Here is a 13,634-nt window from a genome sequence, read left to right on the forward strand (position 1 = left end):
GGGTAGCATAGGGTAGCAAAATGAGCAATTAATTAAACATGATATTAAGCTATTTAATACTGTATATGCAATTCCTTCATTATGAGAAGGATTTTAAAAGTCAACGACTGTAGTTTGTAACAGGGAAGTTAAAAGAAACTTCCGAAGTTTCTCTGCTTCCTTGCTTTTCCTCTGTTGCCAACTAACTGTGACCTAACTGTTACGTATCAGTGTTGAAGAGCTTTTTGGTATAGAACAGATTTTTGGTAGTCCCCAACTTTGTAACTTACTTGTCGGGTGAGCCTCATCTGTACAATGGGACTAATAAAAAAAATTATGCAAACACTCTGGTTGATTGAACCAAAGGTGAAGGTATTGGAAGGAAATGTAGAATTCAGAGAATCAAAGAAATAGCCATAAACTAGGTTCAGATAAAGGCAGAAAGCCAAGTGGTTATAGGGATCTAAGTAGCAAGACCTAATGAAAAGCCCCACAGGTAACAACCCTGGTGAAGAATAAGCTCTAACAGAAAGATTTCAAGTCGCTGGAGAGTAGTACTGGTCAGGGCTGGTCACAATATCCCTCCTTGACAAGACTCCTTAATTGACAGGTCCCACCACGACTGAACAGTAAGGACGAGGTCATTCCCCCATCCCGACCTCCCAGAAATTGTTGTCCTTTACCAGGAAAAAGAGGGTTGGTGTGGACAGGAAAAAAAAAAAATCTACAACAACGAAACAAATGCCCATCACGTTATCTTGTAGAGTTTTAATGAGCATTAAAGAAGATAACACATATAAAATTCACAGTATCTGGTATTGGTAAAAGGTCAATCAATGGTGGCCAGTATTATTATTACAATATAAAGGAGGAAATGAGCAACAATTCAGCCATGGTGCGAGGCTCTACAGTCATTAGCAGCAATTCCTTCACTACCAGAAGGTCCTGACTTTGTAACTCTAGAATTCTCACAACTGGCCTGGCTTGATGTTGGCTCATTTACATCCATTAACTTTACAACCTTGAGTCTTAAGCTTTCTGGCCAGTTCGTCCTTGTATGAAATGCTGGTGATAATACTTAGTAATGTCAGAGAACTACCGTAGAGCACAATTTCTGACCAATTGTCAAGGACTCAGGGAAATAGAGAGGGCCAGACATGTCCCGTGAAGTCAAAGAAAAGAATTGAGGCAAGTTGCATACAAATAGTTTACATATTTTTAAATGCTTTTGTTTATAACCATGCCTTCATTCCAAAAGGATTGTTGACTGTTCATATTTTGTATAAGTAACAATGATTCAACTCTTAACTAATCACGTTAAGGATGCAGATTGGTAAAATGAAATTCAGAGGTGAGCAACAAGGCTTCCATTTTATTTTATTTATTTATTTATTTTATTTTTTGCGGTACGCGGGCCTCTCACTGTTGTGACCTCTCCCGTTGCGGAGCACAGGCTCCGGACGCGCAGGCTCAGCGGCCATGGCTCACGGGCCCAGCCGCTCCGTGGTATGTGGGATCTTCCCAAACTGGGGCAGGAACCCGTGTCCCCTGCATCGGCAGGCGGACTCTCAACCACTGCGCCACCAGGGAAGCCCCTGTCATCCCATTTTGTCACTATGTGTTTTTAGATATTTTAAAAGGACTGAAAAGCTACAGCTCAGGAATCTGTTGTTCTTTTTCATTTGCTATTGAGCATCCACTATGAGGTTAATGAGATCACAAACGAAAATAAGACTGAATTCCTTGGACTTAAACCTAAAGTTATAATAGGAAGGAAATAACAGGTATGCATGTAGCTATTAGAATCTAAAGCGACACTATGAATAAATAATACAGTTAGTAAATAGCAAATAGTTGGCAAAGCTGGTACAGACCAAGAGAACAATCAAGATATTTCTAGCTGCTAGGAAGGTTGACATGGGGAAAGACCTGGAGTTCAATCCCACTGACCAGCTGTGTGACCCTGGACAGTCACTTCAGCCCTCCTTATCTCAGCTTCCTTGTAGGTAATATGACCAAGCTTGCCCACCTAATCACCCTCACTAGCTAATGGCTTCTGGTCCAGAAAGTCACAATAAGACTAGAATTTGAAACTGTCTCGCTCAGGGGATTTAGGGAGACTTAAGGGGGTGTCCATAAATTGCATTCGAGAGGTCCATGAACTCAATAGGGGAAAAAAAAATTACATCTTTATTTTTACCAGCCTTTACCTGAAACTTAACATATACTTCAATTATAAATGTAGGCAACCAACTATAATGGTATTAACAGCTACTATTATCTTCACAGTTGCTGCAGATGCCTTGAAATACTGTTTATACTCATCACTCCATCAAAATGACCGCAGATAATAGATTTGTTGCCAGATCGTGTTATTTAATGAGTTATTAAATAAGCACATTTATTAAAAATGTTTCAAATTGTGTTGATATGTGTATATCAACATAATTAGTTGTCTTGGTAATCCTACATATCTGATTGTATGAATTTTAAAACATATGATGAGAAGGGATCTGTGGAATTCACCAGTCTGTGCCAAGGTATTTGTGGCACAAAAGAAATTAAGAATCTCCACCTGTTTCTTGTTTGCTTTCCTGCTGCAGCTAAAACCAGAGACTGGCTTCCTGGTAGGGGCACAAACCTCAGAAAGGTAGCAATTCACAGGGGAACCCTGACAGCGTGAAGGAATAGGCACAGAGGAAATGATAAGTCAGAAATTGAAAGAAGCCATGAGCATGGGAAGCAGTGATGATAAGCTTGTGTTAGGCAGGAAGTGTTTCGTTTCCTCTTTGCCCTGGTAATTAACTCAATTAAGATTCATCCCGTTCTTTCCTATTCTCTGTCACCTCATGAAGAAATTGCCCAAAGACAAGTTCAGAAATGTGATGGGAAGGGACAGAGATGGAAAGTCCAATGGTCTACAATTTGAATTCTCAAACCTAGCTGTACATAGATTTTTTTTTTTTTTAATTTAATTTTTGGCCACATCACAAGGCACGTGGGATTTTAGTTCCCGGACCAGGGATTGAACCCGTAGCCCCTGCATTGGAAGCGTGAGCCTTAACCACTGGACTGGACCATCAGGGAAGTCCTTGTACGTAGATTTTTAAAACATATCAATGGGAGGGAGTAAGGGTAAGGTATGTTACTGACAAGAAGAGGCATAAGGAACCTTCCTAGATGGCCAGCAGTATTTCATGTCTTGGTCTGGTGATGGTTAAATGGGTATATCTATGCATGAAAATTTATTGAGCTATACGTTTAAGATTTGTTTTTGCGTTTATTTTCCAATTTTAAAAAAAAATAGCAATTCTCAGGCCCCACCACTGAAAAGTCTAATTCAGTTTATCTGAACTAGAGCCCAGGAATCAGTATTTCTTTTTTTATTGTTTACTTCATTATTACTTTGTTTATTAATGTATAGTCGATTTACAATATTGTGTTAGTTTCGGGTATACAGTGAAGTGATTCAGTTATACATACATATATATGTATTTTTTTCAGATTCTTTTCCCTTATAGGTTATTATAAAATATTGAGTAGAGTTCCCTGTGTTATACAGTAGGTCCTTGTTGGTTGTCTATTTTATATATAGTAGTGTGTATATGTTAATCCCAAACTCCTAATTTATTCCTCCCCCCACCCCACCTTTCTACTTTGGTAGCCATACGTTTGTTTTCTATGTCTATGGGTATATTTCTGTTTTGTATGTAAGTTCATTTGTATCATTTTTTTTTTTAGATTCCACATATAAGCAATATCATATGAAATTCATCTTTCTCTGGCTTACTTTGCTTAGTGTGATAATCTCTAGGTCCATCCATGTTGCTGCCAATGGCATTATTTCATTCTTTTTATGGCTGAGTAATAGTCCATGGTATATATGTACCGCATCTCCTTTATCCATTCATTTGTTGGTGGACATTTTGCTGGTTTCTGTGTCTTGGCTATTGTAAATAGTGCTGCAGTGAACATTGGGGTGCATGTAGTTTTCAAATTATGGTTTTCCCCAGATATAGGTATTTCTTTAAAAACTTCCCCTGCCTCCACCCAGTTGATTCTAATGTGCAGCTAAGATTGAGAACCACCTAGAAGCTTCACAGGATGAAATCATTCGTTCAGTCATTAAGTCCAGGAATATTTGAGAGCTAATAAGGAGTGCAGCTAGGGAGAAAGAGAATCTCTCTTCTTGAGATATTTTATGAAGTAAATAAAGTAATAATTAGCACTATTGATGTCAGCATGGAACCTACGGGTTCTCCAGGTTTACTAGTCATCCTCAGACTCACCGGGGAGCTTGTTGAAACTAAGGTTCCCAGGCTGCACCCCAGAGATTCTGATTTAGTAGGTCTGGACTGGGACCTAAGGAATGTGCTTAAGGAGCGATAAATAACACGAGGTCTGGCACATAGTAGGGGAAAAACAGTTATTGAATGTATGAGTTACTGGGCCAAGTGCTTCATATACAATATCTCATTTAATAAAAAGCAGCAGGGCTTCCCTGGTGGCGCAGTGGTTGAGAGACCGCCTGCCGATGCAGGGGACACGGGTTCGTGCCCCGGTCAGGGAGGATCCCGCGTGCCGCGGAGTGGCTGGGCCCGTGGGCCGTGGCTGCTGAACCTGCACATCTGGAGCCTGTGCTCCGCAATGGGAAAGGCCACAACAGTGAGAGGCCCGCGTACCACAAAAAAAAAAAAAAAAAAAAAAAAGAATCTGCCTGCCAATGCAGGGGGCACGGGTTTGATCCCTGGTTCAGGAAGATCCCACATGCCGCGGAGCAACTAAGCCTGTGCACCACAACTACTGAGCCTGCGTGCCACAACTACTAAAGCTCGCACACCTAGAGCCCGTGCTCCACAACAAGAGAAGCCACTGCAATGAGAAGCCCACGCACCGCAACAAAGAATAGCGCCCGCTCGCCACAGCTAGAGAAAGCCTGCGCGCAGCAACGCAGCAAAAAATAAAATACAATAAATAAATAAATTTATAAAAAATAATAGTAAGCAACAACCCTCTGATGGTACACATTAAATAAAACTCAGTTCTACAAAGAAGGAAACTGCAATTTGGAGACAAACAATCTGTCCAGGGTCCAGTAGTTAATAAGATAGGGAGTAGGGATTCAAGCACATGTCTCTCATAATGACTTCAAGTATGAATGTTCATGAAAAAATGTAGTTTTGTTTTGTTTCCCTTCCTGAAGGGACCAGTATTACGGGAATAGAAGAGGAGGGAGTGACCTGATTCGTCAGACTCTTGCTTGGACACACCCCTCTGTTTGAGAGGGAGCTGGAGATATCCTCATTAAAGCCAGTATCAAGTGTAAGATGCTGGAACACAGAATCTGGAAGGTCTGAGTTAGGTCTTGCAAGTACCTTCAAACGTCTTTGCAGTGAAAGGGAAGGCGTCCTGAAATTGGAGTGCCTTTCCTCACATCCCATGGAGCTTTCTTCTGGGGCTGAGCCCTGGCAGAGAGAGGCCATTAGCTAAGTATTTTGTCAGTTCTTGCTTTCTGCTCCACTCCCAGGCCCTCCGGCTTCCCTGAAAGTCGAAAAGCACTTACTAATGCCCCTGCCCCTTTCTTTATCCTGTGCGCCTATGGCAGATGCCACAGCCTCTCAGCTTTCTGCTTCATCGTGATACAACAGTGGAGGCGATTATAGCAGGGTCACCAGTGACTCAGCTGGGTTTCTCGTTCATTGTGTCTGATCAGGCTCCATCCTAATGAAGATGGGGAAGGTAGTTGAATTTTCCTACACAGGGGTGGCGAGGGAGTTGTTCTACACTCCCCAACTTAGCCTTTGGCTCTTTTCAATGCTTTTGCCATCTCCAAATAGATAGCTGTCTTGTGAAAAGGAAGCAGTGTGTGAGCGAGTGTGCTCTGGGGCCAGGATGGCTGGGTTTAAATCCCCACTCATAGTGTCCCTGGGCAAGTTACCTGATCTGCAGTCCTTCACTTTCCTCATCTGTGAAATGGAGATGATAAAAATAATAATAGGACTTCCCTGGTGGCACAATGGTTAAGAATCTGCTTGCCAGTGCCGGAGACAAGGGTTTGAGCCCTGGTCCGGGAAGAACCCACATGCCGCAGAGCGACTAAGCCCGTGTACCACAACTACTCAGCCTGCGCTCTAGACCCCGTGAGCCACAACTACTGAGCCCACATTCCACAACTACTGAGCCTGTGCTCTAGAGCCCACGAGCCACAACTACTGAGCCCATGTGCCACAACTACTGAAACCTGTGCACCTAGATCCCATGCTCCGCAACAAGAGAAGCCACCACAGTGAGAAGCCCACGAACTGCAGTGAAGAGTGGCCCCCGCTCGCCGCAACTAGAGAAAGCCCGCACGCAGCAACGAAGACCCAATGCAGCCAAAAATAAAATTAAATAAATAAATAAAACAAAGATTAAATAAGATTTTATATGTATAGTACTTAGCACAGTGATGGATGCATAATAATAGATATACATACACACTACGTATATACACTGGCAGTATATATATACATTCATACCAGTACACACAAAAATATTATTATTGGGCTTCCCTGGTGGCGCAGTGGTTGAGAGTCTGCCTGCCGATGCAGGGGACATGTGTTCGTGCCCCGGTCCGGGACGATCCCACATGCCGTGGAGCGGCTGGGCCCGTGAGCCATGGCCGCTGAGCCTGTGCGTCTGGAGCCTGTGCTCCACAACACGAGAGGCCACAGCAGTGAGAGGCCCGCGTACCGCAAAAAAAAAAAAATTTTAGTAGTCACATTAAAAGTAAAAATAAGCAGATAAAATTAATTTTAATAATATTTTAAATTTTATTCAATATAACCAAAACATTTTTCAACAATATAATGAATATAAAAATTATTAAGAATACATTATACTTTTATTTTTTTTTACCAAGTGTTTGAAATCTGGACTGTATTTTGCAATTACAGCACAACTCCAGTTGGACTAAGCCTTATTTCAGTGCTCAATAGCCACACGGGGCTAAAGGCTAATGTATTTGACAGCATAACTTTTCCTCATTTATGGAAAATTACCAATCCATTATTTCTCCTTCAGGGCCCATTATCAGCTTTTGATTTTTTCATTCATTCAGGAAATGTTTAAGGGCCTACTACCTGTCAGGCACTGTGTCGACTGTCATGGATGCAAAGTGACATAGTCTCCTGTTATGGGGTGAATAGTGTCTCCCAAAAAACTCGTGTTGAAAGTGTTAACCCTCAGTGAATGTGACCTTATCTGGAGATAGAAGCTTTACAGAGGTAATCCAGTTAAAATTGAAGTCACTAGGGTGGTCCCTAATGCAGTATGACTGGTGTCCTTATGATAAGGGGAAATGTGGACAGACATACAGGGAGAACGGCATGTGAAGACAGACATTCTGTTGAAAGCAGAATGGATTGGAGGGGAGTCAGGCAGGCTCCCTCTTAAGCCTCTCTGGTGGGAAATCAGGAGCTACTGAGGAAAGAAGAGCGAGCTGAAGGAGGTGGGTGTTTGTGGGCAAAGGAGAAGAATTCCTCACTGTGCCCAGCTGCCTATAAGGATAAGGATGCTGCCTTGGAGGGGAGAGAGGAACCCCAAATGACCTCATCCAGACACTGGTACCTTTCCAGGTTTAGAGCATGTGACACAAATAGTGAAAGAATCCTGCAAAGACTCTCATCAAGTTAAGGAGGGAAGCACAGCAAAGTGGGCTGAGTTTATTAATTTCCCCCCAGAGCACTCTTCTGTCTTACTCACAGGAATATTACTATGGATTATTTTCTAATACCAATCTGGAATCACAAGCATTAGCAAAGTGCAGATATGCTGGGCTTGGTTAATTCATACGGGGGTTTCCTGTTCTCTTGAACCTTCTGTTTTGCTGACTCTATTAGGAGATATTTCCCTCTATTGGGCTTTCCAGAAGAGGTACAATGAGGAGGGGAAAGGGATCTTTCCAAGCTGCAGTTTGTATATTGATGAAAATGTTGTCAATCTACAGAGCTTCTACAAATTCTACAAAAAACAGCCCTTCAAGTACTATTTGATACTGGATCGTCCTGTGCTGGCTAAAATTTGATGGCATCATTTTAGAAGTTCAAGAGTGCTATGTTTGGCTGGTATTAGCTTTGTACCAGAGGAGGAAACCATCCTGAAGAATCCCCAGCTCTTGTCATTGAGGGGAACTTGAATTTCCATGTAACAAATCCATCATCATTAGCACTAAGTCCGGTTCAGAGCAGACAGATGAAGGAAGGCCCGCCAGATGAAAGGAAGAACAAATTAGGGATCTTCGTTGGAGGCAAAAAAAGTGAAGAAAGAAAACAGTAGTTGAAATACATAGAACCACAGTGGATACCAGCTAATTTCCTTAGGTCTCATTAAAGCATAAGTGAGTCAAATGGAAAATAGAATGAGTCAAATCAAAGTGAAATGTACACTCACACGAGTATAGCACAGACGAGCATCTCACAGCTACAATTTCCCAGGAGTGATTGGTAGAACAGATTCAGAGAGCAGGGAAAGAATATTCTCTGAGGGTAAAGAATGAAGTGACCCTTTGTCACTCAGGCTAAGAGAAATGTCCCTATAGAAGGAGACCATGGTGTCATAACATCTGATTTTATTTTCTGCAGCACAGATATAATGAGCTGAAATTGTTTTCTTTGTTGAATTTTTCTGTTTTTTGCCTTCTTTCCCCACTAGAATATTAGCTCCAAGTAGAGACCTCACTCAAGTCATTCAATGTTGTGTCCCCGGTACCTAAAATCTTGCCTGCCACAACGCAGGTGTCCAGTTAGTGGGTAAAGGGAATGAATGAAGTCAGAGTTAAGTCCTACGGCATGATGACCTGGCATTGCTTAGCTAAAAATTCTCATGTTGCCGGGAATTCACTTGTGGATGCCCAATTCTGAATGAGGGAACTTGCAAAGGGACATGCTTTACTGTAACAATAGGTCAACTGTGTGAAACATTGTTTAACATTGGGGGTCTTTACTTCCAAAATTTCACCTTTTGCAGCTAAGGGAAAATACGACCTGCTTTTTGTCTTGGGAGTCACACATTATGTGACCTTGCCAGTCTCCCGTAGCTGTGCCACATCACCCTAGGAGCCACTTGTTCAAATCTATCTTAGAGCCCCATCATTCACTATGACTCCTGCCCTAGGGTCTATCACTTCTAAGATTTCTCTCTTCAACTTGCCACTAATCCTGCTGGAGAAAAAACTGGTGTCAGAATTCAATTTCAGCTCCCTGGTGGGACAGGCCAAAGATCAGCATCTTTGAGGACTGGAGAAGCGTGTTCCCAGGAGCTTTCTGGCATCCACGCAACCATCTCCAGCGGTGAGCTCTAATGCCCATTCCCTACACTGGAAGTCAAAAAATTCCCATTCATTTCCCTTAAATGAACTACAGAACCCTCCTCCATGCCCACTGAGAGGTCCCTCCCTGGATTAAGTGACTTCTGGTAGAAAAGTGTTTGGAGTCCCTTAAGAAGTTTAATACATTTTCGGAATTCATTAAGTAGAGTCACTCAGTTGAAGGTGTGAACTCTCTCAGCCAAGTTCTGTAGATTTACCAAAAAGTCGAATCAGGATGTTCACACATGTATTCATTTAAAGAACAAGCTGCCTTCATACCTTGTAGATAATTCTACTGTCAAAACTCTCACAAGCTTTTAACATGTTCGTTACGTAATGGGGCTGATCTCTACAAAAAGGTTTGTGTGAACAGAATGCTGAGATAGTCATAGAGTGATTGAGAGCATGGGCTCTGGGGCCAGGATGTCTCAGGTCACATTCCATTTACTGGCTCAGTCATCCTCGTCCAGTGACTTCACTTCTGTGTGCCTCAGTTTCTTCATCCGTGAAAGGGAGCTAAGGGTGGTACCCATTGCATAGACTCATTGTGAGAATTAAATGAGAAAATTCATTTAAGGTACTCTAAATATACATTAGGGACTTCCCTGGTGGTCCAGTGGTAAAGAATCCACCTTACAATGCAGGAGACGTGGGTTCAATCCCTGGTTAGGGAACTAAGATCCCGTATGCCGTGGGGCAACTAAGCCCACGCGCCACAACTACTGAGGTCGCGTGCCTCAACTAGAGAGACTGTGTGCCACAAACTACAGAGCCCATGTGCCCTGGAGATTGCGTGCCACAACTGGAGAAGAGAACACCTGCACGCCACAAGTAGAGAGAAGCCCGCACACCACAACAAAGAGCCCATGCCGCAGCGAAAGATCCAGCGTGCCTCAACGAAGATCCCGCATACCGCAACTAAGACCCGATGCAACCAAAAGTAAATAAAATAAATGATAAATAAATCTTTAGATGCTTTTAATTAATGTACATTTTTTAAACATTTAACTCCTGAGTTGCATTAGCCACATTTTAAGTGTTCAATAGTTATGTGTGACTAACAGCTACCATATTGAACAAGGACAGATAAAACATTTCCATCATCATAGAAAATTCTGTTGGACAGAGATCGCCAGAAACAGACTGAAAATCAACCCAGTAACTCCTGCATTTCTTTTGCTTCCATCCAGTCAGTCACCCCATACTCCTGAGTCCATATTTTTCATGTGTGTTCCCTTCTCTTTGGTCTCATCACCACCAACCCATTTATTTCATTTTTTTAATTGAAGTATAGTTGATTTACGGTGTTGTGTTAATTACTGCTGTACAGCAAAGTGATTCAGTTATACATACATACATACATACATACATATATATATATATATATATATATATACACACACATATATATATATATATATACATTCTTTTATTTATTTATTTATTTATTTTGTGGTACGCGGGCCTCTCACTGCTGCGGCCTCTCCCGTTGCAGAGCACAGGCTCCAGACACGCAGGCTCAGCAGCCATGGCTCACGGGCCCAGCCGCTCCGCAGCATGTGGGATCTTCCCAGACCGGGGCACGAACCCGTGTCCCCTGCATCGGCAGGCGGACTCTCAACCGCTGTGCCACCAGGGAAGCCCAGAAGAATCATTTTTGAGGTGTGTTTTACACTGTGCCAGGTGAATGCACATTTAAGAAACTCTTTGACAAGGCAGATGGGATATTCTCTGTGTGTGTGTGTGTGTGTGTGTCTGTCTGTCTCTGTCCGACTCATGTAGTAATCCAGCCTAACCATGAATTGAGGTTTCCAAGCTGTAGCCCTAAGGTCCAGGACCCAGCCAAGTTGATAGGTACGAGCAGAATTTGGTGGGTGGAGGTTAGCTTAACACGATGCTTCAGTGAACAGAGAGCTAGCCCAGGTGCTTCTTTTTAATTTTTCCAGGGAAGATGAGAATGGCCCCTGGATCTGCTGTATTTTATTGCCAAGTCAGGCATTGACATCCCCTGTGGCTCAGTTTCAGTCTCCCAGTCTATAAAGAAAGGAGCCCACTATTCACCTTGGAGGAGTTTTATGAGGAAGAAAATGTAAAGCTCTGTATGACCACCGTGATGGCAGAAAGGGTCTACTCCTGTATGTAGTCACTCACCTGTTTAATGAGCATCTACTATGTGCCAGGTCTGCTCCAAGGGTGAGCACTATAGCAATGAAGAACAAATAGTGGTCCTGCTCCCACAGGGCAATAGGAGAATATCTCAAGGGGGATTTGTGGTGGCAGCTGATGTTCACGGTGTATTTCCAAATAATGTTCATGGTTAATCATACAAATCTCCAGGTCATTCATCTTGATGTCCAGCATCATATCATCAGTAAAATTCACCAATACTGTCTTCTTAAACATACGTATAGCAGTGAGAATATTCGGGTAGCGAACAACTTAAACTGATGCCAGCCAACTTAAACAACAGTGATTTTTTAAAGTGATGGTTAAGGGACAACAGTCAGACCTGGGGACAGGAATAGCACCACTCTGAGGGTAACAACAGCAGATGCTACTGGGCACTATGATCTGAATGACTGAACTCCAACTGAATTCTGTGCTCAGACTCCTCTGCTTAAGACTCTCAGAGAAGCTCCGACTGGCTTTCTTGGGTCTTCTGCCCATGGTTTGGCTTGGGTAGGAGATTGGGGACAGTGCATGGGAAGAACTTACTTGCTCGAGACTGCCATTCCTCCAGAACAAGATGGAAGTAGGGAATGGCCGTTCACTGAAAGAAAAGCAGTGCATCATTGACAAGAGAAAAGGATACCACTGTAGCACAAGCAAAATCCAGAAAATTTCCACCCTGGTTGCTCTGTTCTTTATCATGCAGAGGTGTGATGGTGGTTTGAGAAATTCAAGTGGTTGGTGTCAAAATGACAGATGAGTTTATAGAACAAAAACCACACATTCATGCCCAGCCCCAAACAAGGTTTCTCATTTTAAAAATATCTGGTAGTGTACACCAGATTTCAGAATGTTAGTGGTGGCAGTGGAAGGACTGGCTACTCTCTCTGAGCACATTTTAGTGTATGGCTGGGACTCTTTTAAACAACTCTTTCTGATCCTTTAGTTTCTATGCTTATTTTTCACTTCGTGGCTTAGAAACCCTGGTGATTAAGCCTTTATGTAATTTATTTAATAGATTCATTAATATACATCATTCCTCAACTTTCTCTGAATCTGGCACCACCCCCATGGGGCCCTCTAAATTCAGTGGCCCTGCCTCAGGCCACAGCCTTCTCATTGTGGGTCCTTCTATCTCAGACTTCCCTGCTCTGCACCTCTCATCCTGCTTTGCTTCCTTGGTTTTTCTCCTTTTCTCTGGCTGCTCCTTCTCTGGCTCCTTCATGGTCTCCTCTTGGCTCCTTGCCATAGACTGAATGTGTGCCCCGAAAATTCAAAGGTTGAAACCCAACCCCTAATGTGATGGTATTTGGAGGCAGGGCCTTTAGAGGATGATTAGGTCATGAGAGTGGAGTCCTCATGAATGGGATTAGTGCTGTTATGAAAGAGAATCCGGAGAGATCCCTTGCTCCTTCTGCCATGTGAGGATTCAGGGAGATGATGGTCATCTGTGAGCCAGGAAGTGGGTCCTCACCAGACAGGGAATCTGCCAGTGCCTTGATCTTGACTGTGAGAAATAAATTTCTGTTGTTTATAAGCAGCTCAATTATGATACTTTTTATGATAAGTTTTAGAGCAGCATTAACAAACTAAGACCCTCCTAAATGTTGCTCTTCCCATGGTTCATACATGGACTTCTATTCTTTCTACATACCGTCTCTCAGCTTTAGTGATCTTCCTTTCAATAATATCAACTGCCTTTTCTTTTTCTTTTTTTTAAATTTTTATTTTGTATTGGAGTATAGTTGATTAACAATGTTTTGTTAGTTTCAGGTGTACAGCAAAGTGTCTCAGTTATACGTATACATGTATCTATTCTTTTTCAAGTTCCTTTCCCATTTAGGTCATTACTGAATATTGTGCAGAGTTCCCTGTGCTATACAGTATGTTCTTGTTGGTTATCTATTTTAAATATAGCAGTGTGTACATGTCAATCAATCCCAAACTCCCAATCTGTCCTCCCCGCGCCCCCTTCCCCCTGGTAACCATAAGTTCTCAACTGCCTTTTCCATTCGGGTGATTCCCAATTCCCTGCCCTAGTCTCATATTTCCAATTAATCTGCCCCGTATCCTTAACAACACATATCCAAAATGAGCTCATCACTCACCTCAACACTCCAGTTCCTTCTCATTTTCCAAT

General features: G+C 42.5%; 1 protein-coding gene across 2 annotated transcripts in view; it reads left to right on the top strand.

Annotated features, from left to right (window-relative positions):
• Positions 1–13,634, top strand: part of CADPS (calcium dependent secretion activator) — a 478,794-nt gene that overhangs the window by 159,124 nt on the left and 306,036 nt on the right. The window lies entirely within an intron of this gene.

The sequence above is a fragment of the Phocoena sinus genome, chromosome 11 (genome assembly GCF_008692025.1).
Source record: "Phocoena sinus isolate mPhoSin1 chromosome 11, mPhoSin1.pri, whole genome shotgun sequence".
NCBI classification, from domain to species: domain Eukaryota; kingdom Metazoa; phylum Chordata; class Mammalia; order Artiodactyla; family Phocoenidae; genus Phocoena; species Phocoena sinus.